Below are 26,355 nucleotides of genomic sequence, written 5' to 3'. Positions count from 1 at the left end.
CTCGACTGTTTTCCTGGTGGTGCATGCTGTGGGGGTAGTCTGCCTCCCCTCTGCACTAGTAGCTCCGAAGAAATCTCCCGTGGGTCGACGGAATCTTTCCCCTGCTACCGCAGGCACCAAAGAACTGCATCACCGGTCCCCTGGGTCTCCTCTCAGCACGACGAGCGTGGTCCCTTGAATCCAGCAACTGTGTCCAAGTGACTCCCACAGTCCAGTGACTCTTCAGTCCAAGTTTGGTGGAGGTAAGTCCTTGCCTCCCCACGCCAGACTGCATTGCTGGGAACCGCGACTTTTGCAGCTACTCCGGTCTCTGTGCACTTCCGGCAGAAATCCTTTGTGCACAGCCAAGCCTGGGTCCACGGCACTCTAACCTGCATTGCACGACTTTCTAAGTTGTTCTCCGGCGACGTGGGACTCCTTTGTGCAACTTCGGGTGAGCACCGTTTCACTCTTCTTCGAAGTGCCTGTTCCGGCACTTCTGCGGGTGCTGCCTGCTTCTGAGAGGGCTCCTTGTCTTGCTCGACGCCCCCTCTGTCCCCAGACGCAATTGGCGACATCCTGGTCCCTCCTGGGCCACAGCAGCATCCAAAAACGCTAACCGCACGACTTGCAGCTAGCAAGGCTTGTTTGCGGTCTTTCGGCGGGAAAACACTTCTGCACGACTCTCCACGGTGTGGGGGATCCATCCTCCAAAGGGGAAGTCTCTAGCCCTTGTCGTTCCTGCAGAATCCTCAGCTTCTACTGTCCAGTAGCAACTTCTTTGCACCCACAGCTGGCATTTCCTGGGCATCTGCCCATCTCCGACTTGCTTGTGACTTTTGGACTTGGTCCCCTTGTTCCACAGGTACCCTCGACTGGAAATCCATCGTTGTTGCATTGCTGGTTTGTGTCTTTCCTGCAGAATTCCCCTATCACGACTTCTATGTCCTTTGGGGAACTTTAGTGGGCTATTTTTCTAACCCTCACTATTTTCTAATAGTCCCAGCGACCCTCTACAAGATCACATAGGTTTGGGGTCCATTCGTGGTTCGCATTCCACTTTTGGAGTATATGGTTTGTGTTGCCCCTATCCCTATGTGTCCCCATTGCATCCTATTGTAACTATACATTCTTTGCACTGTTTTCTAAGAATATACTGCATATTTTTGGTATTGTGTACATATATCTTGTGTATATTTGCTATCCTCATACTGAGGGTACACTCTGAGATACTTTGGCATATTGTCATAATAATAAAGTACCTTTATTTTTAGTATATCTGTGTATTGTGTTTTCTTATGATATTGTGCAAGTGACACTAGTGGTACTGTAGGAGCTTCACTCGTCTCCTAGTTCAGCCTAAGCTGCTCTGCTAAGTTACCATTATCTATCAGCCTATGCTGCTAGACACCCTATACACTAATAAGGGATAACTGGGCCTGGTGCAAGGTGCAAGTACCCCTTGGTACTCACTACAAGCCAGTCCACCCTCCTGGGTGAGCAGGCACGGGGCAAAAGCTAAGGGGCTGCTGGGAGGGCGGTGCTGGTGGGGGGGTGGCGGCTGTACCTGTAGATGCGGGGGGCACAGATGGGGCCGCCACCGCAAAGGAGCTCCCATCAGAGGATGAGTCTGTCTCGCTGGTGTCAGCTCCTGTCCCCGGCGTGGAGCTCCCCTCGCCCTCCGTCCCACTGGTGAATTCGGACTCCGTAGTCTCGCCCTCTAGGGCCATGTGGGATGCAGCTCCCTCCTGCTCCGGTGCCACTGCTCCTCCACCTGATGGTGCTAATGCCCACAAGAACACGGAGACCACAAAAAGGGGGGGGGGAGACAGAAGAAAGACATGTTCAGTGCATGCAATACCGCTACCGTTGGCAGACACGACAGACACAGAAGCCCCCTGCACTGTGCAGCGCACTTGGGGTCCACTATTCAATACTTGGGACATGGATGTCACAGGAGCCTGACAAGGTGTAGTTGACACTGTACACAGGTGGGGTGGGGTGCCACAGGGCCTGCCTGAAGAAGGGAACTTAACTACCAAACTCGCCCTGGCCTAAGGGAACCCACAGCCCACCTCCCCCACCCAGACACCTACAATGCGCGCTGAATCAGCAGAATGAAAGTGTATTCACCCCCTTGTGGCTGCTGTGATGCCCTCAAACGCCCATCCAACTCCGGGTACGCCACCGCCAGGATCCGGAACATTAGTGGGGTCATGGTTCGACGGGCACCCCTCCCACATTGGGAGGCCATCCCCATCTGGACCTCCGCCGTCTTTTTGCTCCAGCGGCGAATGGCCTCCCATCTTTTCCGGCAGTGGGTGCTCGGTCTGTGGTAGACCGACAGGGCCCGGACTTCCTTGGTGATGGCACGCCAGATGTCCTTCTTCTGAATGGGCGCTTACCTACAGGAATTGTACAGGTGAAAAAGAGTAGTAATTAACAACTGCACTGTCACAGTCATTGGCCCGCATCCCTACCCTTGCCATGACGCACATGCAGTCACCGTCGTTTCATGCACGCCTCATTCTCACCCCCCCCATCTTTCATCCACCCCACACCACACAGGCATTGCCCATACAGCATGCTCACAGTGTACTTACCTGTTTGTCTGGAGGACCGTAGAGTAGCGTGTTCTGGGGGGGGTGGGACCCCATTCACAAGTTTCTCCAACTCCTCCATGCTGAAAGCAGGGGCCCTTTCCCCAGACACACGAGCCATTGTCTCTTCCAGACTGAGGTCACAGCAGCACTTGCAGTGTAGGTCCTCTCCTGTCGAAGATCAGGTATCGAGTGATTGAACAGAGAGAAAATGCCGGTCACGTCCGTGGCGGTGCGTACCGTCACCGCCGGCGTACATCATCATTGGCTCCTGGGACCCATAGGGTCCAATGTTAACCAATGCAGAATTGTGCCGCGGTCTTGGACCGCCTATTGCGACGGTGTACAACACCAGCGCAGTTACCTCATATCCCCTTGTCCCACCTTACAGGTCAGGCAGCTGCCATTTCAGGGGCCCACATAGCTTTATTTTTGACTGCGTCACACATACCTAGGCCTTGCCTAACCACTCATACAGGCAAATTTCAATTTATGAATATGTTCAGAGTAAGCTGGGTTTAAGTACCTCAGAGTTGGTTGACTCTGTGCTCGCTGTTCTCCTCCATCGGCACCGTCCGCTGGGGCATGTGAGAAGATGGCGGCATCCTCCGGTGTACAGACCGCTGATGGACCTGTCGACAATGGAGGAAAGACATGTGATCATCACCTACAGGCTTGATCGTGCCACAATCCAGGAACTGTGTGCCCAGTTGGGGCCAGACCTGATGTCAGCTATCCGCCATCCCACAGGAATCCCCCCTCTAGTGCAGGAGCTGTCAGTACTCCATTTCCTAGCAAGTGGGTCTTTTCAAACAACAGTGGCCATAGCATCAGGGATGTCCCACCCTATGTTCTCAAACGTGTTGTCCAGAGTGTTGTCTGCCCTGCTGAAACACATACGGAGCTACATCGTTTTCCCTCAGGTGGAGGAATTGCCTACAGTGAAAGGTGACTTCTATGCCCTGGGACATATTGTAGGAAGTTGGCTCTGTATGCACTATTTCAAAGTAAGGAATAGTATGCACAGAGTCCAAGGGTTCCCCTTAGAGGTAAGATAGTGGCAAAAAGAGATCATTCTAGTGCTCTATTGTGTGGTAGTGTGGTCAAGCAGTAGGCTTATCAGAGGGTAGTGTTAAGCATTTGTTGTACACACACAGGCAATAAATGAGGAACACACACTCAGACACAATTCCAGGCCAATACGTTTTTGTATAGAAAAATATATTTTCTTAGTTTATTTTAAGAACCACAGGTTCAAGATTTACAAGTAATACTTTAAAGGAAAGGTACTTCACTTAGGAACTTTAGGAACTTTGAATTAGCAAAATAGCATATACAGTTTTCACACAAATGGCATATAGCTATTTATTTTAAAACTAGACAGTGCAATTTTCAACAGTCCCTGGGGGAGGTAAGTGTTTTGTTAGTTTTGCAGGTAAGTAAACCACCTATGGGGTTCAAAGTTGGGTCCAAGGTAGCCCACCGTTGGGGGTTCAGGGCAACCCCAAAGTTACCACACCAGCAGCTCAGGGCCAGTCAGATGCAGAGGTCAAAGTGGTGCCCACAACGCATAGGCTTCAATGGAGAAGGGGGTGCCCTGGTTCCAGTCTGCCAGCAGGTAAGTATCCGCGTCTTCGGAGGGCAGACCAGGGGGGTTTTGTAGGGCACCGGGGGAGACACAAGTCAGCACAAAAAGTACACCCTCAGCGGCACGGGCGGCTGGGTGTAGTGTGCAAACAGGCGTCGGGTTCACAATAGGTTTCAATGGGAGACCAAGGGGTCTCTTCAGCAATGCAGGCAGGTAAGGGGTAGCCACCACCTGGGCAAGGGAGAGGGCCACCTGGGGGTCACTCCTGCACTGGAGGTCGGATCCTTCCGGTCCTGGGGGCTGCGGGTGCAGTGTCTTTACCAGGCGTCGGGTCTTTGAAGCAGGCACTCGCAGTCTGGGGGAGCCTCAGGATTCCCTCTGCAGGCGTCGCTGTGGAGGCTCAGGGGGGTCAACTCTGGCTACTCACAGTCGCCGGGGAGTCCTCCACAAGTCGAGCCGGGGGCGTCGGGTGCAGAGTGCAAAGTCTCACGCTTCCGGCGGGAAACGTGTGTTGTTTCAAAGTTGCTTCTTTGTTGCAAAGTTGCAGTCTTTGTGGAACAGAGCCGCTGTCCTCTGGAGTTCTTGGTCCTTTTAGATGCAGGGTAGTGCTCTGAGGCTTCAGAGGTCGCTGGACCCTGTGGAACGCGTCGCTGGAGCAGTGTCTTTAGAAGTGGGGAGACAGGCCAGTGGAGCTGGGGCCAAAGCAATTGGTGTCTCTGTCTTCTCTGCAGTTTTTTCAGCTCAGCAGTCCTTTTTCGTCTTAGGTTGCAGGAATCCATCTTGCTGTGTTCTGGGAGCCCCTAAATGCTCAATATAGGGGTGTGTTTAGGTCTGGGGGGTTAGTAGCCAATGGCTACTAGCCCTGAGGGTGGCTACACCCTCTTTGTGCCTCCTCCCTGAGGGGAGGGGGGCACATCCCTAATCCTATTGGGGGAATCCTCCATCTGCAAGATGGAGGATTTCATAAAGTCAGAGTCACCTCAGCTCAGGACACCTTTGGGGCTGTCCTGACTAGCCAGTGACTCCTCCTTGTTTTTCTCATTATCTCCTCCGGCCTTGCTGCCAAAAGGGGGGCCGTGGCCGGAGGGGGCGGGCAACTCCACTAGCTGGAGTGCCCTGGGGTACTGTAATAAAGGGGGTGAGCCTTTGAGGCTCACCGCCAGGTGTTACAGTTCCTGCAGGGGGAGGTGAGAAGCACCACCACCCAGTACAGGCTTTGTTACTAGCCACGGAGTGACAAAGGCACTCTCCCCATGTGGCCAGCAACATGTCTGGTGTGTGGCAGGCTGCTAAAACTAGTCAGCCCACACTGGTAGTCAGTTAAGGTTTCAGGGGGCACCTCTAAGGTGCCCTCTGGGGTGTATGTTACAATACAATGTAGACTGGCATCAGTATGCATTTATTGTGACGAGAAGTTTGATACCAAACTTCACAGTTTTCAGTGTAGCCATTATGGTGCTGTGGAGTTCGTGCATGACAGACTCCCAGACCATATACTCTTATGGCTTCCCTGCACTTACAATGTCTAAGGTTTTGCTTAGACACTGTAGGGCATAGTGCTCATGCACTTATGCCCTCACCTATGGAATAGTGCACCCTGCCTTAGGGCTAAAAGGCCTGCGAGAGGGGTGACTTATCTATACCTATAGGCAGTGTGAGGTTGGCATGGCACCCTGAGGGGAGTGCCATGTCGACTCAGTCTTTTTTTCCCCACTAGCACACACAAGCTGGCAAGCAGTGTGTCTGTGCTGAGTGAGCGGTCCCCAGGGTATCATAAGACATGCTGCAGCCCTTAGTGACCTTCCCTGGCATCAGGGACCTTGGTACCAGGGGTACCAGTTACAAGGGACTTACCTGGATGTCAGGGTGTGCCAATTGTGGAAACAAAGGTACAGGTTAGGGAAAGAACACTGGTGCTGGGGCCTGGTTAGCAGGCCTCAGCACACTTTCAAATCATAACTTGGCATCAGCAAAGGCAAAAAGTCAGGGGGTAACCATGCAAAGGAGGCATTGCCTTACACATATCCCCAACATCATAGGTGCAATTGATGGGGTACATGTGGCCTTGGTAACCCCCGCAGGAGTGAATAGGTTACAGAAACCGGAAGAGTTACCATTTGATGAATGTGCAGATGGTGTGTTTGGCAGACCAGTACATCTCCCATGTTAATGCAAAGTTCCCTGGCTCAGTGCATGACGCTTACATCCTGCGGAATAGAAGCATCCCTTATGTGATGGGGCAACTACAGAGGCACCGGGTGTGGCTATTAGGTGAGCACCTGGACCCAAATCAGTGGGAATAGTTGTCTTGGACTGTGGATGTCGTTATAAGTTAGTGTGTGTCTAACAGTCGTCCCTCGTCATTTGCATGTGACTCTGGTTACCCTAACCTGTCATGGGTACTGACCCCAGTGAGGAATCCCAGGACAAGGGCAGAGGAATGCTACAATGAGGCCCATGGGCAAACTCATGGATTATAGAGCGGACCTTCGGCCCCCTGAAGGCCAGGTTCAGGTGCCTCCATATGACAGGTGGTTCCCTATTCTACTCACCAAAGAAGGTGTGCCAGATCATCGTGGCCTGCTGTATGCTTCACAACTTGGCTTTGCAACGACAGGTGCCTTTTCTGCAGGAGGATGGTGCAGATGGAGGTGTTGTGGCAGCTGTGAAGCCTGTGGACAGTGAAGACGAGGAAGCAGAAGAAGAGGACATCAACAACAGGAACACAGTGATCCTGCAATACTTCCAGTGAGGCACAGGTAAGAAGACAAACCTGCCTGCTACATCTAATTTAAATCTACTACCTCTCTACTGTCTGTCATTTTCAGCCAGTGTATGGTCACTAAGTAGAAATTTCCCTTACGATTTCACAGATGTGGGTCCCACTGTGTGACAACTGCTTTGTTTCCTCATGGACTAGAGCTGTGTGACATAGGTATGTTGACATTACATTTGAGCACAGAGCATTTTTGCACTGTAATTGCTAATACACTATTTCAAAATCACAGACAGACTCCAGATTGTTTTGTGCTTTAAGGGAGTTTATTTAAGTGCTCAATATTGGAGGGGGTTGTAAAATGGTGAGGGGTGATGGTGGAGGAATATCCATGGCAGAGTCCAGTCTCACAGGTGCATTGTCCAAAGGGGCATAGGAAGTGGAGCTGGGGCAGTTTAAGTATGGACAGGGTGACAAGGTGGGACAAATGGATGACAATCAGGGTGGTCTTATTTCTTGGCGGGGTCTTGGCATTGTTCTCTGTCTTTGTCCTGGATCTCAGGGACCACTTGCAGGGTGGATCTCCCTCTGCAGGGGGTGGGGTGCTGGTGTGGTGGTCCTGTGGCAGTGCTTTCTGTCCACTAGCGCCGGCGGAGGTGGTGGGCAGTTCATCGTCCAGGCTAGTGTCAGTGGCCCCTTGTTGTGCCACACTGTCTCTCCTGGTGTTGAGGAGTTCCTTCAGCACCCCTACAATGGTGCCCAGGGTGGAATTGATGGATTTGAGTTCCTCCCTGAAGCCTGAATATTGTTCCTCCTGCAGCCGCTGGGTCTCCTGAAACTTGGCCAGTACCGTTGCCATCGTCTCCTGGGAATGGTGGTAGTCTCCCATGATGTTGGACAGGGCCTCGTGGAGAGTGGGTTCCCTGGGCGTGTCCTCCCCATGTCGCACAGCAGCCCTCCCAGTTCCCCTGTGTTCCTGGGCCTCTGTCCCCTGAACGGTGTGCCAACTGCCACTGCCCCCAGGTCCCTGGTGTTGTTGGGTTGGTGGGTTAGCCTGGGTTCCCTGTAGTGGTGGACACACTGCTGCTTGACGTGTCCTGGGGACAGAGGTATGGGCCCGCTGGGTGGGTGCTGTGCTGTGCTGGTGTTTCTAGAGGGGGAAGCTCTGTAGTGGCCTGTGCCAGTGTGAGGGGAACCGACTGTCCCAAGGTCCCAGATGGGCCGGGCTGGTCATCTAGATCCAGTTGGACAGAGCTGCTGTCATCACTGTGGGCCTCTTCTGTGGGTGGAGTGGACATGTCTAGACCTTCCTGTCTGGTGACGTTGGGTAGGGATCCTGCAGGGGTGTAAAAGCATGATTGTTGCATCTGTGTGTGTGTCATGGTGTGCAATGGGTGGGTGACTGTGTAACCCAGTGCTTGCATTCCTGTGTATGACCTTGTGTGATGTTGGTTTAGTGGGTTGTATGGGTGTCCATGCTTTGGTGTTACCTGCAGGGCTTGGTGTTAGGATGGGTGGTTTGTGATATTGGGACATGTGTGAGGAGTAAGAGTGATGGGGGTGAGGGCCAGGGTGGGGGTATGTGATGGCATGCAGGTAGGGTGGGGGATGTAATAGTAAAGATTTGACTTACCAGAGTCCATTCCTCCAGCTACTCCTGCGAGGCCCTCAGGATGCAGAATAGCCAAGACCTGCTCCTCCCATGTTGTTAGTTGTGGGGGAGGAGGTGGAGGTCCGCCGCCAGTCCTCTGTACCACGATGTGGTGTCTTGAGACCACAGAACGCACCTTCCACTGTAGGTCATTCCACCTCTTCCTGATGTCATCCCTATTTCTTGGGTGCTGTCCCCCTGCGTTGACCCTGTCCACGATTCTTCGCCATAGCTCCATCTTCCTAGCTATGGAGGTGTGCTGCACCTGTGATCCAAACAGCTGTGGCTCTACCCGGATGATTTCCTCCACCATGACCCTAAGCTCCTCCTCAGAGAACCTGGGGTGTCTTTGCCGTGCCATGGGGTGGTGTGGGTGATGTGTGGGGTGGTGTGTGTTGTGATGTGTGGGGTGATATTTAGTGGTGTGTTGTGTGAGGTGCGTAGATGTTATGTGGGTGATGGTGTTGAGTGCCTGTGGATGCTGGTTTGTAGATGGTGGTGTTTCTCTGTGGCCTTCAGTCGCAATTGTGGTCGTAAGGGTTTGTGGGTGATGTGGGTGTGTTTTTATATTGTATTGGGTGTGTGGGAGGGGTGTGTGTATGTGTATCAGGTGTGTATTTTGAATTGTCCAATGTGGTGGTGTTTTGTAAGAGTGTGTGTATTTTGAGCGTGGCGGTGTGTACCGCCAATGGAATACCGCGGTTGAAAGACCGCCACTTGGATTCGTGGGTCATGATAGTGTGGGCGTATTCCTTGTGGCGTGACGGTGGAGGGTTTCTTATTGCTAGTTTATCTCTGACCGTTGGTGTGGCGGACTTGTGTGGGTGTCTAGATTTTGGCAGATTCTGGGCTTTGGGTCATAATGACCATGGCGGAATTCTGCGGCCACGGCGGTGTGTTGGCGGTCTTCTGCACGGCGGTAAGCGGCTTTTACTGCCAATGTTGTAATGACCCCCTTTATATCATTTTTACAGTGATATTTCAACAAATACTTTACACATTGCCTTCTAAGTTAAGCCTGACTACTCAGTGCCAAGCTACCAGAGGGTGGGCACAGGATAATTTGGATTGTGTGTGACTTACCCTGACTAGAGTGAGGGCCCTTGCTTGGACTGAGGATAACTTGACTGCCCACCAAAGACCCCATTTCTAACAACTTCCCATCCCAGAGACCGCAGGGCTGCAGAGAGAGGTAATGACACTGTGTGATGTCAGGCACATCACTGCCCGGGCACCCCAGCACTGCAGAGAGAGGAGAGAGAGCTAATGACGCACTGTGTGACCTCAGGCATATCACTTCCCAGAGACACCAGTGCTGCAGAGAGAGGAGAGAGAGGTAATGACACACTGTGTGAGAGGAGAGAGAGGTAATGACACACTGTGTGATCTCATGCATAGCACTGCCCAGCCCACAGACCCCAGCCCTGCAGAGAGGTGAGAGAGAGGTAATGACACACTGTGTGACCTCATATGTATCGCTTTCCAGAGACCCTAGGACTGCAGAGAGAGGAGAGTGAGTTAATGACACACTTTGTGACCTCAGGCATATCACTGCCCAGAGACTGCAGGACTGCAGAGCGAGAAGAGAGAGTTAATGACGCACTGTATGATCTCAGACGTAACACTGCTCAGCCCAGAGATCCCAGCAGTGCATACAGAGGAGAGAGAGAGAGAGAATGATACACTATGTGACCTCAGGTGTATCACTGCCCAGCCCAAAGACCCCAGCACTGAAGAGAGAGGAGAGAGAGGTAATGACACACTGTATGACCTCAGGCATATCCCTGCCTAGAGACCCCAGCACTGCAGACAGGAGAGAGTTAATGACGCACTGTGTGATCGCAGGCATATCACTGCCCAGGCCAGAGACCCAAGCACTGCGGAGAGAGGAGAGAGAGGTAATGACACACTGTGTGACCTCAGGTGTATCACTGCCCAGCCCAGGGACCCCAACACTGAAGAGACAGGAGAGTGAGGTAATGACACACTGTGGGACCTCAGGCATATCCTCCCCAGAGACACCAGCACTGCAGAGAGGATAGAGTTAATGACGCACTGTGTGATCGCAGGCATATCACTGCCCAGGCCAGAGACCCAAGCACAGCGGAGAGAGGAGAGAGAGGTAATGACACACTGTGTGACCTCAGGTGTATCACTGCCCAGCCCAGAGACCCCAACACTGAAGAGACAGGAGAGTGAGGTAATGACGCCCTGTGTGACCTCAGGCATATCACTGCCCAGAGACCCCCGCACTTCATAGAGGAGAGAGAGTCAATTACATACTGTGTGACCTCAGGCGCATCACTGCCCAGAGACACCAGCACTACAGAGAGAGGAGAGTGAGGAAATGACACACTGTGTGATCTCAGGGTATCCCTGCCCAGATTCCCCAGCAGTGCAGAAAGACGAGAGAGGGAGGTAATGACACGCTGCGTGATCTCAGGCGTATCACTGCCCAGAGACCCCAGCACTGCAGGGAGATGAGAGAGAGATAATGACACACAGTGTGACCTCAGGGGCACCACTGATCAGAGACACCAGCACTGCAGAGAGAGGTAAGGACACACTGTGTGATCTCAGGCATATCACTGCCCAGAGAACCGAGCTATGCACAGACAAGAGAGAGGTAATGACACACTGATCTCAGGCGTATCACAGCCCAGAGACCCCAGCACTGCAGAGAGAGGTAATGACACACTGTGTGACCTCAGGCCTATCACTGCTCAGCCCAGATCCCAGCAATGCAGAGAGAGGTATTGACACACTGTGTGATCTCAGGCGTGTCACTTCCCAGCCCAGAGACCCCAGCACTAAAGAGAGAATTAATAACACACTGTATGAAGTCAGACATATCACTGCCCAGAAACCTCAGCACTGCAGAGAGAGTTAATGCCACACTGTGTGACCTCAGGCGTATCACTGAATAGAGACACCAGCAATCAAGAGGGAGGAGAGAGGTAATGACACACTGTGTGACCTCAGGCATATCACTGACCACAGACCGCAGCACTGCAGTGAGAGGAGAGAGAATTAATGACACTGTGTGACATCAGGCATATCACTGTCCAGAGACCCCAGCAATCCAGAGAGGGGGGAGAAGTAATGACACTGTGTGACCTTAGATGTATCACTGCCCAGAGACCCCAGTACTGCAGAGAGGAGAGAGAGTTAATGACACACTGTGTGACCTCAGACATATCACTGCCCAGAGACTCCAGCACTTCATAGAGGAGAGAGAGTTAATGACACATTGTGTGACTTGAGGCATCTCACTGCCCAGAGAGAGGAGAGAGAGTTAACGAAGCACTGTGTGACCTCAGGCATATCAGTGCCCAGAGACCCCAGCGCTACAGAGAGGACAGAAAGGTAGTGACACACTGTGTGACCTCAGGCATATCAGTGCCCAGAGACCCCAGCGCTACAGAAAGGAGAGAAAGGTAATGACACACTATGTGACCTCAGAAGTATCGCTGCCCAGAGACCCCAGCACTGCAGAGAGAGAGGAGAGAGCGTTAATAATACACTGTGTGATCTCAGGCATATCACTGCCCAGCCCAGAGACCCCAGCACTGAAGAAACAGGAGAGTGAGGAAATGACACACTGTATGACCTCTGGCATATCACTCCCCAGAGACCCCAGCACTGCAGAGAGAGGCGAGAGCTTTAATTACGCCCTGTGTGACCTCAGGAGTATCGCTGCCCAGCCCAGAGACCCCAGCACTGCAGAGAAATGAAAGAGTGGTAATGACACACTGTGTGATCAGAGGTGTATCACTGCCCAGCCCAAAGATACCAGCACTGCAGAGAAATGAAAGAGTGGTAATGACACACTGTGTGATCAGAGGTGTATCACTGCCCAGCCCAAAGATACCAGCACTGCAGAGAAAGGAGTGAGAGTTAATGATACACTCTGGGACCTCATGCGTATTACTACCCAGCCCAGAGACCCCAGCACTTCAGACAGACAGTTAATGGCACATTGTGTGGCCTCAGTTGTATTGCTGCCCAGCCCAGAGACCCCTGCAATGCAGAGAGAGGAGAAAGTAAACAACACACTGTGTGATGTCTTGCATATCGCTGACCAAAAGCCACAGCACTGCAGACAGAAGAAAGAGAGGTAATGACACAGTGTGTGACCTCAGGCGTATCACTGACCAGCCAAGAGGCCCCAGCACTGCAGAGAGAGGAAAGAGAGGTAATGACACACTGTGTGACCTCAGGCCTATCACTGCCCAGCCCCGAGATCTCAGCTCTGCAGAGAGAGAAGAGAGAGTTACTGACAGATTGTGTGACCTTAGGCATATCACTGTCCAGAGACCCCTTCACTGCAGAGATAGAGGACAGTTAATGACACACTGTGTGACTTCTGGCATATCACTGCCCAACCCAGAGCCCTCTGTACTGCTGAGAGAGGAGAGGAGAGAGAGTTAATGACACATGGTGTGACTTCAGGCATATCACTGCCCAGAGACCCCAGCACTGCAGACAGGAGAGTTAATGACACACTGTGCGTCCTCGGGCATATCAATGTCCATCCCAGATACCCCTGCACTGCAGAGAGAAGAGAAAGTTAATGACACACCATGTGACCTCAAGCGTATCACTTCCCAGAGACCCCAGCACTTCAGGGAGAAGAGAGTTAATGACACATGTTGTGACCTCAGACATATCACTGCCCAGCAAAGACAACCCAGCACTGCAAAGAGAGGAGAGTGAGTTAACGACACACTGTGTGACGCCAGGCGTATTACTGCCCAGAGACCCCCAACACTGCAGAGAGGAGAGAGAGGTAATGACACACTGTGTGACCTCAGGCATATCACTGCCTAGTCCAGAGCCCCCAGCACTGAAGCGACAGGAGAGTAAGGTAATGACACACTGTGTGACCTCAGGCATAGCAATACCCAGAGACCCCAGCACTACAGAGAGAGGGGAGAGAGGTAATGACACACTGTGTGACCTCAGGCATATCACTACCCAGAGACCCCAGAAGAGAGAGGAGAGAGAGTTCATGACACACTGTGTGACCTCAGATGTATCACTACCCAGAGACCCCCAGCACTGCAGAGAGGAGAGAGAGGTAATGACACACTGTGTGACCTCAGGCATATCACTACCCAGAGACCCCCAGCACTACAGAGAGGAGAGAGGTAATTACACACTGTGTGACCTCAGGCATATCACTACCCAGAGACGCCCAGCACTGCAGAGAGAGGAGAGAGAGGTAATGATGTACCGTGTGACCTCAGGCATATCACTACCCAGAGACCCCCAGCACTACAGAGAGAGGGGAGAGAGGTAATGACGCACTGTGTGACCTCAGGCATATCACTACCCAGAGACCCCCAGCACTGCAGAGAGAAGAGAAAGGTAATGACACACTGTGTGACCTCAGGCATATCACTTCCCAGAGACCCCAGCACTGCAGAGAGGAGAGAGAGAGAGGTAATGACACACTCTGTGACCTCAGGCGTATCACTGCCTAGTCCAGAGACCCCAGCACTGAAGCGACAGGAGAGTAAGGTAATGACACACTGTGTGACCTCAGGTGAATCAATGAGAGACCCCAGGGCTGCAGACAGAGGTGATGACACACTGTGTGACCTCAGGCGTATCACTGACCAGAAACCCCAGCACTGCAGAGAGACGAGAGAGAGGTACTGACACACTGTGTGACCCCAGGCGTATCACTGCCCAGCCAAGGGACCCCAGCACCGCTGAGAGAGTAGAGAGAGAGTTACTGACACATTCTGTGACCTCAGGTGCATCACTGTCCAGAGACCACAGCACTGCAGAGAGGACAGTTAATGACACACTGTGTGACCTCAGGCGTATCACTGCCCAACCCAGAGTCTCCAACACTCCAGAGAGGAGTTATTGACATATTGTGTGACCTCATGCGTATCACTGACCAGCCCAGAGACCCCAGCACTGCAGAGAGAGGGGAGAGAGTTAATGACACATTATGTGACCTCAGGCGTTTCACTGCCCAGATACCCTAGCACTGTAGAGAGAGGAGAGAGGAGAGGGAGGTAACGACACACTGTGTGACCTCAGGAGTATCACTGACCAGCTCAGAGACCCCCAGCACTGCAGAGAGAGAAGAGAAAGGTAATGACACACTGTGTGACATCAGGCATATCACTGCCCAGAGACCCCAGAGAGATAATGTTGATGTTCCCTCCACCATCTGTGTTGAAGTTCCTTCTACCTGGATCCTGATATTCCCGGCTTCAGACGTGCTGCTGTTATACATTCTTTTCTACGGTCTGAGGGGCCCTCCAACCCTGGCACTCAGTCATTCTTCCCCCACAGTAGCAGATATGCCACCGCTGATGTTCTCCCTAGTACAGCTTCTCTGAATCCTCCATGTAAAGTAGTGCGGTGCCCTCCCACACATGTGCTAATGTGCCCTCCACCCCAAATCCTGATGTTCCCACCACCCCAATGGCTGATGGTCCTCATCCCAAGGGTTTTTATATCTGGTCCCCTTTATGCAGAGGATACCCTACACCCTTGGCCTTATTTATTCACTCTCCACACCACGTGCAGATGTGCCCTCCACCTAGAAACGGGGTGATCTTTATTCTATTGTTTTTTGTGCCCTCTATTCCAGGGCCAGGTGTGCCCTCCAACCTCAAGGGCTGATGTGCTCCCCAGTCATGTTTGTGATGAGACCTGAAGCCCCAGGTACTTATGCCCCCTTCTTGGCAGGTGGTGATGTTCCCTCTACCCTGGTTTGCTGTCCTGTCTAGGTACATTTAAAATGCTGATGAACCCTCCCACCAATGTGCTGATAAGCCCATCTCTCCAGGAGCTTATCTTCCCTTTAACCCATGTGATGATGAACCCTTAAACTGTTTCACTGCCTTCAAATCAAGATTCAGGAGGTGAACGCACATGCTAGAGATAGCTCAGTAGGTTGAGCGTCTGCAGTAGATACTCACCCACCTGTTCTGTAGTTCACAAGTTTGACTCCTTCTTAATCAATAGCTGTTATCATTTGCCAGTTCAAGGAGCCCATGTACCAAGTGGTGAGCTGTACCTCTTTCAACTCTCAGCAAAAATGACATTAACCCAGACAATTGGCAGAATAGCTGCTGTGACATTTTACCAGGCTTCAGTTCCCACAGGTCGTCAGAGTTCTTAGGAACTTTTACAGTGTTATTGAAGCTCTTAACTTTGTGATTCAAAATGTTTCTGACGTCTTCAAAGGTTTTAAATGGTAATTGCAGCATTTGAACAACAAACCCAAGAATTAACTTTATTATTTAATTTTCATTGGTGCTCTTAAATCTGAATTACATGTACAACTGAAGAAACATTTTGCCAGAGCTATGAAGGGACAGCACAATTCTCTTCTGAGGAGCAGATTCCTAAAACTTCAGTCCGCACAGTTTTGAGTGCACAGGTGTCACCTACTGTTGCGAAAAATCTATTCCCATTACTGGTTTTTCCATGTGAGTGACACCTACACAGGGAGCAGTGGGTGTGTATATGACATCTGCATGGGGAGCAGTTGGTGTGTAAGTGACACCTGTGTGAGGAGCAGTGGGTGTGTAAGTGACATCTGCACATGGAGCAGAGTGTGTAAGTAACACTTACATGGGGAGCAGTGGGTGAGTACTTGACGTCTGCATGGGGAGCAGTGGGTGTGTAAGTGACATCTTCACAGGGAGCAGTGGGTGTGTAAGTGACACCTACATGGGGAGCAGTTGGTGTGTAAGTGACACCTGTGTGATGAGCAGTGGGTGTGTAAGTGACATCTTCACATTGAGCAGTGTGTAAGTAACACTAACATGGGGAGCAGTGGATGAGTATGTGACATCTGCATGGGGAGCAGTGGGAGTGTAAGTGACATCTTTACAGGGAGTAGTGGGTGTGTAAGTGACACCTACATGGGGAGCAGTGGGTGTGTAAGTGCCACTTACATGGGGAGCAGTGGTGTGAGCGACATTTACATGTGGAGCAGTGGGTGTGTAATTGACACCTGTGTGAGGAGCAGTGGGTGCGAGTGACACCAGCACATGGAGCAGCAAGCTTGTAAGTGACACCTGCATGTGGAGCACTGGGTGTGTATGTGACATCTGCACGAGGAGCAGTGGGTGTGTGAGTGACACCTGCACAAGGAGCAGTGGGTGTGTGAGTGACACCTGCATGAGGAGCAGTGGGTGCGTAAGTGATGCCTGCTTGAGGAGCAGTGTGTGTGTGTAAGTGACACCAGCACAAGGAACAATAGGTGTGTTGGTGACACCTGGATAAGGAGCAGTGGGTGTGTACGTGACACTAGCACGATAAACATTGGATGTGTAAGTGACACCTGCGTGAGGAGCAGTGGGTGAATAAGTGACACTTGCATGAGGAGCAGTGGGTGTGTAAGTGACACCTGTACGAGGAGCAGTGGGTGTGTAAGTAACATATTCATGAGGAGCAGTGGGTGTGTAAGTGACACCTGCACAAGGAACAGTGGGTCCATAAGTGACACTTGCATGAGGAGTAGTGGGTAAGTGACACCTGTACGAGGAGCAGTGGGTGTGCAAGTAACATATACATGAGGAGCAGTGGGTGTGTAAGTGACACCTGCACAAGGAACAGTGGATCCATAAGTGACACCTGCATGAGGAGTAGTGGGTATGTAAGTGACACCTGTACAAGGAGCAGTAGGTGCATAAGTGACACCTGCGTGAGGGGCAATGGGTGTGTGACGGGTGTGTGATAACTGCACGTGGCGCAGTGGGTGTGTGTGTAACACCTGTACAAGGAGCAGTGGGTGCGTAAGTGACACCTATGTGAGGAGCAGTGGATGTGTGACACCTGCATAAGGAGCAGTATGTGCATAAGTGACATCTGCACGAGGAGCAGTTGGTGTGTAAGTGTAGGATACTGGCCCTCTATGTAGTGTACAAAGCTAGGCACACTGTGCAGGGGGTCCAGGCAACCACAAGTTGGTTCCCAGAGGTAAAAATCAGATCATCTAATGCTCCAATTTTTGAGGGAGCTGATCGAGCAGTTAGGCTAATCCATGAAATGTGCTAAGCATGTGTCGTACTCATGAAAGTAATCATGCACCACACAGACTCAATGAATAACTCAAGACCAGAATTTATAAAAAATACTTCAGACTTTTATATAATTTAAAGTAAGGGTTGACAAAAGGTGAAGCCATCTGCTGCTAGCTGCATGCCTGGGGGCTCGAGTTTTAAGGGCAGTAGCCTTTTGAAGCTCACCACCAGGGGAAGGCACATTCCTGAGGGAGGGGGTGTTAGCTCCTCCACCCAGGAAGGGCATTGTCTCACAAACCAGAGAGACAGGGCACTCCCCAAGGGTTTGTGTATTGGCCATCTAGAGGTGGCATGCTGGATGGAACCAGTCAGCAACCATGCCAGTTAGGTTAGTTTTTGCAGGGGGCACGTCTAAGGTGACCCGTGGGTACATTTAGGGATTAATCCAATACTGGTATCAGTTTGGATTTATCATCCTGAGTTGTTTGATACCAAACAACCCAGGGTGCAGAGTGGCCATTGTGTAGCTGTGGAACTCGTGTTTGGCCAGTGTCCAGCACATGCATGTAAAAAGTCTGCTCTGTTCACTCACTATGTCCCAGGTTTGGCAAGGACACAGTGGGGGCATATTGCTCATGCAACTGTGCTTTCACATGCAACATAGTGCACCCTGCCTTAGAGCTGAAAGGCTTACCTATATGGTATGCAGTGTACAATGGACAATGCACACAGGCAGTATGCTATGTTGAGTTTGTATTTTAAGTTTGCACCAGAGCACCCAGCCTGCAATGGCAGTGTTGGGTGCATCTAGATGCATGGCCCTAGAGGGTGGCACAATCAGTGCTGCTGCCCTCAGTGGCCTATCCATAGTACCCCATACCCTGGGTACATAGGTACCCATGTACTAGGGACTTATAGTGGTAGCTAAGGATGTATCCAATTACCTTTGCAATTTTAGGGAAAGAACACTGACACCGGGAACCTGGTTAGCAGGATCCCAGTGCACTCCAGTCCAAGTTGCACTCAGGAACCAGGCAAAAGGTGTGTGTGAAAGTGTGTGTGTGGAGGTGCGTGGTACTGCAACAAGGTGCCAGTTTTCCACAGTCCTGTCTGGGTCCTGGGGCACTCAGTGGTTACTGGCCAGTTCCCGGGGCCAATCAGTGGTTACTGGGCAGTATCCTTGGGCACTTTGTGGTTACTGGGCATTGGCCTGTCCGGGTACTGGGGCACTCAGTGGCTACTGGGCAGCCTCCTGTCCGTGTCCTTGGGCACTCAGTGGTTACTGCGCAGTGTCCTTGTACACTTAGTTATTAGGAAGTGACCTGTATGGGTCCTGGGGCAGTCAGTGGTTACTGGGCTGTGTCCTGTCTGAGTCCTTGGACAGTCAGTGGTTACTTGGCAGTGTCCTGTCTGAATCTTTGGGCACTCAGTGGTTACTTGCAGTGTCCTGGGGTACTCAGTGGTTACTGGGCAGTGTCCTGTCCAGGTCCTGGGCCACTCTTTGGTTACTGGGCAGTATCCTGGGGCACTCAGTGGTTACTGGGCAGTGTCTTTTATGGGTCCTCAGGCACTCAGTGGTTACTGGGCAGTGCCCTGTCTGGGTCCTGGGGCACTCAGTGGTTACTGGGCAGTGTCCTGTCCATCTCAGTGGTTACTGGGCAGTGCCCTAGGGCACTCACTGCCTGGTTACTGGGCAGTCTCCTTGGGCACTCAGTGGCTACTGTACAGTGACCTGTATAGGTCCCAGGGCAGTCAGTGGTTACTGGGCAGTGACCACTGTGGGTTTTGGGGAAGTCAGTGGTTACTGGGCAGTGACCACTATTGGTCCTGGGGCACTCAGTGGTTACTATGCAGTGTCCTGTCTGAGTTCTTGGGCACTCAGTGTTTACTGGGCAGTGTCCTGGGGCAATCAGTGGTTACTGGACAGTGTCCTGTCCGGGTCCTGGGGCACTCATTGGTTACTAGATAGGTGTCCTGAGCCACACAGTGGTTACTGGGCAGTGTCCTGTCTGAGTCCTCGGGCAATCATTGTCCTGTCTGAGTCCTCGGGCACTCAGTGGTTACTGTGCAGTGTCCTGTCCAAGTCATGGGACACTCAGTAGTTACTGGGCAGTGACCTGTATGGGTCCTAGGGCACTCAGTGGTTACAAGGCAATGTCCGGTCTGAGTCCTTGGACAGTCAGTGGTTACTGGGCGGTGTCCTGTCTGAATCCTTGGGCACTCAGTGGTTACTGGCAGTGTCCTGGGGTACTCAGTGATTACTGGGCAGTGTCCTGTCCTGATCCTGGGCCACTCTTTGACTACTGGACAGTATCCTGGGGCACTCCGTGGTTACTGGGCATTGCCCTGTCTGGGTCCTGGGGCACTCAGTGGTTACTAGGCAGCCTCCTGTCCGAGTCCTCGGGCACTCAGTGGTTACTGTGCAGTGTCCTTGGGCACTCAGTTATTGGGCAGTGACCTGTATGGGCCCTGGGGCAGTCAGCGGTTACTGGGCAGTGTCCTGTCTGAGTCCTTGGACAGTCAGTGGTTACTGGGCAGTGTCCTGTCTGAATCCTTGGGCACTCAGTGGTTACTGGCAGTGTCCTGGGGTACTCAGTAGTTACTGGGCAGTGTCCTGACCAGGTCCTGGGCCACTCTTTGGTTACTGGGCAGTATCCTGGGGCACTCAGTGGTTACTGGGCAGTGTCTTTTCTGGGTCCTCAGGCACTCCATGGTTACTTGGCAGTGCCCTGTCTGGGTCCTGGGGCACTCAGTGGTTACTGGGCAGTGTCCTGTCCATCTCAGTGGTTACTGGGCAGTGCCCTGGGGCACTCACTGCCTGGTTACTGGGCAGTCTCCTTGGGCACTCAGTGGTTACTGTATAGTGACCTGTATAGGTCCTAGGGAAGTCAGTGGTTACTGGGCAGTGACCACTGTGGTTTTTGGGGAAGTCAGTGGTTACTGGGCAGTGACCACTATAGATCAAGGTGCACTCAGTGGTCACTAGGCAGTGTCCTGTCTGAGTTATTGGGCGCTCAGTGGTTACTGGGCAGTGTCCTGGGTCACTCAGTGGTTACTGGGCAGTGTCCTGTCCGGGTCCTGGGGCACTCATTGGTTACTAGACAGGTGCCCTTCGCCACTCAGCGGTTGCTGGGCAGTGTCCTGTCTGAGTCCTCAGGCACTCAGGGGATACTGTGCAGTGTCCTGTCCAAGTCCTAGGACACTCAGTAGTTACTGGGCAGTGACCTGTAAGGGTCCTAGGGCACTCAGTGGTTACTGGGCAGTGTCCTGTCTGAGTCCTTGGACAGTCAGTGGTTACTGGGCAGTGTCCTGTCTGAATCCTTGGGCGCTCAGTGGTTACTGGCAGTGTCCTGGGGCACTCAGTGGTTACTGGGCAGTGTCCTGTCCGGATCCTGGGCCACTCTTTGACTACTGGTCAGTGTCCTGTCCGGATCCTGGGCCACTCTTTGACTACTGGGCAGTATCCTGGGGCACTCAGTGGTTACTGGGCATTGCCCTGTCTGGGTCCTTGGGCACTCAGTGGTTACTGCACAGTGTCTTTGGGCACTCAGTTATTGGGCAGTGACCTGTATGGGTCCTGGGGCAGTCAGCGGTTACTGGGCATTGTCCTGTCTGAGTCCTTGGACAGTCAGTGGTTACTGGGCAGTTTCCTGTCTGAATCCTTGGGCACTCAGTGGTTTCTGGCAGTGTCCTCGGGTACTCAGTAGTTACTAGGCAGTGTCCTGTCCAGGTCCTGGGCCACTTTTTGTTTACTGGGCAGTATTCTGGGGCACTCAGTGGTTACTGGGCAGTGTCTTTTCTTAGTCCTCAGGCACTCCATGGTTACTGGGCAGTGCCCTGTCTGGGTCCTCGGGCACTCAGTGGTTACTGGGCAGTGTCCTGTCCATCTCAGTGGTTACTGGGCAGTGCCCTGGGGCACTCACTGCCTTGTTACTGGGCAGTGTCCTTGGGCACTCAGTGGTTACTGTACAGTGACCTGTATAGGTCCTAGGGCAGTCAGTGGTTACTGGGCAGTGACCACTATAGGTCCTGGGGCACTTAGTCGTTACTGGGCAGTGTCCTGTCTGAGTTCTTGGGTGCTCAGTGGTTACTGGGCAGTGTCCTGGGGTACTCAGTGGTTACTGGGCAGTGTCCTGTCTGAATCTTGTGGCACTCATTTGTTACTGGGCAGTGTCCTGGGGCACTCAGTGGTTACTGGGCAGTGTCCTGTCCGTGACCTGGGGCACTCATTGGTTACTAGATAGGTGTCCTGCGCCACTCAGCGGTTACTGGGCACTGTCCTGTCTGAGTCCTCGCGCACTCAGTGTTTACTGTGCAGTGTCCTGTCCAAGTCCTAGGACACTCAGTAGTTACTGGGCAGTGACCTGTATGGGTCCTAGAGCACTCAGTGGTTGCTGGGCAGTGTCCTGTCTGAGTCCTCGGGCACTCAGTTTACTGGGCAGTGCCCTGTCTGAGTCCTGGGGCACTAAGTTGTTATTGGGCAGGGTTTTGTCTGAGTCCTCAGGCAGTCAGTGGTTACTGGGCAGTGTCCTGCGTCCTTGTGCACTCAGAGGTTGCTGGGCAGTGTCCTGCCCGGGACCTGGGGCACTCATTGGTTACTAGATAGGTGTCCTGCACCACTCAGCGGTTACTGGGCAGTGTCCTGAGTCCTTGTGCACTCAGTGGTTACTGGGCAGTGTCCTGAGTCCTGGTGCACTCAGAGGTTGCTGGGCAGGGTCCTCCCTGGTTCCTGGGGCACTCAGTGTTTACTGGGGAGTGTCCTGTCCAAGTCCTCATGCACTCAATGGTTACTGGGCAGTACCCTGAGGCACTCAGCAGTTACTGGGCAGTGACTCTGCCAGTTAGGGTTAGCTTTTGCAGGGGGTACCTCTAAGGTGGCCCCTGGGAACATTTAGGGTTAAATCGAATACTGGCATCAGTTTGGATTTAATATTCTGAGTTTGATACCAAACAACCCAGGGTGCAGAGTGACTATTATGTAGTTGAGGGGCTCGCGTTTGACCAGTGCCCAGTACGTACATTTAAATGGCTGCCCTGTTCACTCACTATGTCCTAGGTTTGGCAAGGACACAGTGGGGGCATATTCCTCATACAGCAATGCCCTCACATATAGTATGGAGCACCCTGCCTTAGGGCTGAAAGGCCTGCTAGAGGGGTGACTTACCCATAACATATGCAGTGTATGGTGTACAGGACACACAGAGGGTGTGTCATGTCGAGTTTGTCCTTTTAGGGTTGCCCCAGTACACTCCGCCTGCAATGGCAATGCTGGGTGCATCTGGGTGCAGGGCCCTTGGGGGTGGCAAAATCAATGCTGCTGCCCCCAGGGGACTACTCTTAATATCTCTTGCCCTTGGTACTGGAGTACCCATTTACTAGGGACTTATAAGAGTATTTAAGAGTGTACCCAATTGTGCCAAGCATCACAACAGATTTTGGGAAAGAGCTCTGGCCCAGGGAACCTGTTTAGGAGGGGCCCTGGGCACTACCAACTTCTAGAACACATCAACATCAGGCAAAAAGTGGGAGCTTACCATGCAAAGAGGCCTCCACCTTCACCTGGCCCTTCACCTGTCCTTTTTTTCTCTCACGCCCCTCCAACTGTCCCTGCCCCAATCTCACACCCCTTCATGTGTCCCTTTCCTGCTCTCACACCCCTCCACCTGTCTCTTCCCTGCTCTCACACTTCATGTGTTCCTATCCCGCTCTCACGCTCCCACCTGTCCCTTCCCCATTGTCACGCCCCTTAATGTGTACCTGCCCTGCTCTCACACCCCTTCACGTGTCCCCTCCCTCCTCTCACGCCCCTCCACCTGTCCCTGCCCCACTCTTAGGCCCATCTATTTACCCGTTGTCACGCCCCTGTACCTGTCCCTTCCCCATTGTCACGCCTCTGTCCCTTCCCCGCTGTTACGGCCCTTCACGTGTCCCTGCCCCACTCTCACACCCCTTCATGTGTCCCTGTCCCTGTCAGGCCTGCCTCTTCACATGTCCTTTCCCAGCTCTCACGCCCACCCCTCCGCCTGTCCCTTCCCTGCTCTTGCGCACCTTCACATGTTCCTTACTAGCTCTCACGCCCCTCCAGCTGTTCCTTACTTGCTCTCTCGTCCCGTTGCCAGTCACTTCCCCGCTCTCATGCCCATTCACGTGTCCCTTCCCCGCTCTCACACCGCTTCAGGTGTCCTTTCCTCGCTCTCATACCCCTTCATGTGTCCCTTTCCCGCTCTCACACCGATTCAGGTGTCCCTTCCTCGCTCTCATGCCCCTTCAGGTGTCCCTTTCCCACTCTCACACCCTATCACTTGTCCTTCACTGCTGTCACGCCCCTGCAAGTGTCCCTTACCCGCTCTCATGCTCCTTCATGTGTCCCTTCGACTCTCTCACCACCCATCACGTGTCCCATCTACTCTGTCACGCTCCTTCACCTGTCTCTTCCCCGCTCTCACGCTACTTCACCTATCCCATTACCGCTCTCACTCTACTTCACCTGTCCCTTCTCCGCTCCCACGCTACTTCACGTGTTCCCTTCCTGCTCTCACACTCCTTCACCGGTCCTTTCCCCGCTCCCATGCTACTTCACGTGTCCCTTCACTGCTCTCATGCTACTTCACGTGCCCCATCTCCGCTCTCATGCCCCTCCACCTGTAGTCCCTTCCCTGCTCTCACGCTCAATCACGTATCCCTTCCCTGCTCTCACCCTCCTTCATGTGTCCCTTCGACTTTCTCACACCCAGTCACGTGTCCCATCTTCGCTCTCATGCTCCTTCACCTGTCTCTTCCCCGCTCTCACGATACTTCACCTATCCCTTTACCGTTCTCACGCTTCTTCACCTGTCCCTTCCCCGCCTCTCCCACGCTACTTAATGTCTCCCTTCCACGCTCCTTCACCTGTCCCTTCCCCGCTCCCACGCTACTTCACGTGTACCTTCACTGCTCTCATGCACCTTCACATGCCCCATCTCTGCTCTCATGGCCCTCCACCTGTTGTTCCTTCCCTGCTCTCACGCTCCTTCACGTGACCCTTCCCTGCTCTCATGTTCCTTTACTTGTCCCTTACTGTAGGAGGCTGGCCTGGCTTATAGTGGGTACCTTTTGGTACTTACACCCTGGGCCAGGACCAGTTATCCCTTATTAGTAGAGTTGAGGTGTTTCTAGCAGCTTAGGCTGACAGAAGGTGGCTATGGCAAAGCAGCTTAGGCTGAACTAGGAGACATGCAAAGCTCCTACTATACCACTTATATCATATAGCACAATATCATAAGAAAACACAATACTCAGAGTTACTAAAAATAAAGGTACTTTATTTTAGTGACAATATGCCAAAAGTATCTCAGAGAATACCCTCACTTAGGAGGTAAGTAATATACACAAGTTATATGTACACAAACCCAAAACAGGTAAGTAACAGTAAGAAAAGTAGTGCAAACAATGTAGAATCACATTAGGATGCAATAGGTAGACATAGGTCTAGGGGCAACACAAACCATATACTCCAAAAGTGGACTGCGAATCACGAATGGACCCCAGACCTATGGGAGGTTGTAGAGGGTCGCTGGGACTGTAAGAAAACAGTAAGGGTGTCCGTAATACCCCACCCCAAGACCCTGAAAATTAGGATTCTGCAAGAACCACAAGCACCAGCAAAACACTGAAGACGGATTCCTGGACCTGAGGACCTGTAAAAGAAGGGGACCAAGCCCGGGGGGCAGGAGCCCAGAAAACCCCGGATGAAGGTGCAAGAGGGCTGCCTCCGGATGGAAGAAGCCAACGATTCTGCAACAACGAAAAGGGCTAGGAATTTCTCCTTTGGATGGAAGACGGCGTGCTGGAGGTTGCAGAAGTGTTTCCAGGCAGAAATACTGCAAAGAAGCCTTGCTAGCTGCAAGAGTCACGGTTGGGGTTTTTGGGTGCTGCTGGGGACCAGGAAGGACCAGGATGTGGCCCCTTGGAGGAGGAGACATAGGGGGCGCTCAGCAACTCATAGAGCCCCTGCAGAACCAGGCAGCACCCGCATCTGTGAACTAAGAGTCACAAAAGGAGCGTTCCACGACGTCGGAGTCCAACTCAGTGGGTTGAGCACTGCAGGGCGAAGTGCTGGGGACCCAGACTAGGCTGTGCACAAAGGAATCCTTGGAGAGGTGCACAGAATCTGGAGCAGCTGCAAATCACGCAGTACACAGGTTTGCTGTCTGGCGTGGGGAGGCAAGGACTTACCTCCACCAAATTTGGACAGAAGGGTCACTGGACTGTGGGAGACACTTGGACCCAGCTCCTGTGTTCCAGGGACCACGCTCGTCAGGATGAGAGGGGACCCAGAGGACCGGTGATGCAGTCTTTTGGTGACTGCATTAGCAGGGGGAAGATTCCATCGACCCACGGGAGATTTCTTCTTGTCTTCCAGTGCAGGGTGAAGGCAAACAGCCCTCAGAGCGTGCACCACCAGGAAACAGTTGGGATAGTTGGCAGGATGAGGCGTTACAATGCTGCAGGTAGTCGTCTTGCTACTTTGTTGCAGTTTTGAAGGTGTCCTGGAGCAGTCAGCGGTCGATCCTTGGCAGAAGTCAAAGAGGGAAATGCAGTGGAGCTCTGGTGAGCTCTTGCATTCGTTATCTGGTGAGATGCCCACAGGAGAGACCCTAAATAGCCCTCAGAGGAGGATTGGCTACAGAGAAAGGTAAGCACCTATCAGGAGGAGTCTCTGATGTCACCTGCTGGCACTGGCCACACAGAGCTGTCCATTGTGCCCTCACATTCCTGCATCCAAGATGGTAGAGGTCTGGGACACACTGGAGGAGCTCTGGGCACCTCCCCTGAGAGGT

The sequence above is a fragment of the Pleurodeles waltl genome, chromosome 4_1 (assembly GCF_031143425.1).
Source record: "Pleurodeles waltl isolate 20211129_DDA chromosome 4_1, aPleWal1.hap1.20221129, whole genome shotgun sequence".
Lineage (NCBI taxonomy): Eukaryota > Metazoa > Chordata > Amphibia > Caudata > Salamandridae > Pleurodeles > Pleurodeles waltl.
The sequence above is the reverse complement of the archived record's forward strand: the minus strand, read 5'-3'. Positions refer to the sequence as shown.